Raw genomic sequence first — 1,681 nt, 5'->3', positions numbered from 1 at the left:
TTCCTCAGTGGTCTGGGCCGCGAAACCTGCCAGTTGGAAGCTTGCCGATACGTGGCCGGGAAGGTGGCCTAATTTCCGCTGTCAGGTCCCAACCTGTGTCATGGTTGCTGAAGCCCAACACTTCCCGTTGTGGGCATTCCCACGGGGTCACGGAAAGTGATATGGTCTAGTTGGCGAGAAGAGGCACTTGGGCCGAAGTTCGTTAGCCCCTTGAGTAGTGCCGGGCTGCATCTTGCCTGTAGGCAACTGCAGGTCGGAGTCAGCCCCCCCATGGGAGGTTCCCTTGCTTCTGGGAGCGCTGGGAGTGACCCCAAGGGCACATCAGATGTGCTTGTAGGTGGCAGGGTCTCCAGGTCCACGTAGATGTGACACCCACGGCCGGGAGGCAGGTCTCGTCCAGTCTTTGTGCTTTGGTCAGAAGGCGTGGCTGTGGGAGAGCGGGAGTCTGTGACCTATTTCAGCAGCCCCTGGGGGTTAAACTTCGCATGCGGCCTCTTGAAGCTGACAGGGGTCTTTCTCCTTTTCCTTTCAGTTGGGGGTCCAACCAGGGTGCTGTGTATAAACTGTGGCGTTTACTGTTGGAGGTGTCTGCAGAGGGCCACAGCGACACCCAGAGACCAAGACGCGTATTCAGCGCCACGCACAGGAACCCACAAGCGCATCCTCGTGCGCAGTCACAGTCACACACGCCGACTCACGTGAATACACAGATACAGTGTCTGACACACCGACCAATGTACGTGCCTAACTTCCTCCAGTCATGCTGTGAGACACGCAATCAGTTTTCGGTAATGGATAGTGGTACTTGGAAAGCAGGTTCTGGGCTCACGGCAAGGTAAGTGTTCGCAAGAATCATGTTCTCTGAACCGTGGTGCAATTCAGAAGCCTGCATGATTTCTGTCCACTTCTCAGGTGCAGCTGCAGGGCAAGGCTGGCCGTCGGCAAAGACAAGAAGACCTTCGCGTTGTCTGATGACTGGATGTCCTAAGGAGAACTGGAAAAAGTGGGGCGGGCGCACGTTGCTGAGCGTGGCTGTGGATAACTCAGGACGGTATGCATTCACCCATACTAAAATGTGCCATTGGATATTAGGTTTTCATCAGATGGGCCCAGTGGCTGCAAGAGTGGATTGATTGTTGGTCTTGCTGAGTGGCCTGAAGACTGTGGATTCCCCAGGCTGTTGGAGTACTTCCGGGTCATGGCTCCTCTGCAGAGCCCCACGGCCTGCCCGTTTGTGTTCTGCAGCGTCCCAGCATGTGCTTGGATCGATGATGACACCCTTGTATGCATTCCTTGGAAAATCTGAACAAAATGAGTGAGAACGCTCTACCGTCTCCTCATCGAAACTGAGGTCCAGCACGTTTCCTCTCTCGGGGGTATGGGACAGTTAGGAGTGAGGGCCGACGTCCCCTGCTGACAGGCATGCAAACACCACTAAGGGCTCCAGCATTGGAGGGACTCCTGTGTGAGGGTCGACCGTGTCTGCCCATAAGCTGGGTCATCTATGAATCCCCGGTCCCTGCTAAAAGACCGCTGAGGGAATACAAGGGGCCAGGCTCTCCTGCTAGTCTTCAGAGTCGGAGCGTGTGCTGGTGGAGGCCCAGTGAGCTTGCAGCTTGGAGAGGTGTGTTTTGGCCAGGATCACGCTTTGTGCATGCCGCTTCGGAGGTTGATTCTGGAA

General features: G+C 55.8%; 1 non-coding gene across 1 annotated transcript; it reads left to right on the top strand.

Annotated features, from left to right (window-relative positions):
- Positions 1 to 1,262: 1,262 nt before the first annotated feature.
- Positions 1,263 to 1,355, top strand: LOC133086200 (small nucleolar RNA SNORD116). The gene has a single exon (XR_009699962.1). It is a non-coding gene; the product is annotated as a small nucleolar RNA SNORD116 (small nucleolar RNA).
- Positions 1,356 to 1,681: the final 326 nt, after the last annotated feature.

This window comes from Eubalaena glacialis, chromosome 2 (genome assembly GCF_028564815.1).
Source record: "Eubalaena glacialis isolate mEubGla1 chromosome 2, mEubGla1.1.hap2.+ XY, whole genome shotgun sequence".
NCBI lineage: Eukaryota > Metazoa > Chordata > Mammalia > Artiodactyla > Balaenidae > Eubalaena > Eubalaena glacialis.
The sequence above is the reverse complement of the archived record's forward strand: the minus strand, read 5'-3'. Positions and strand labels throughout refer to the sequence as shown.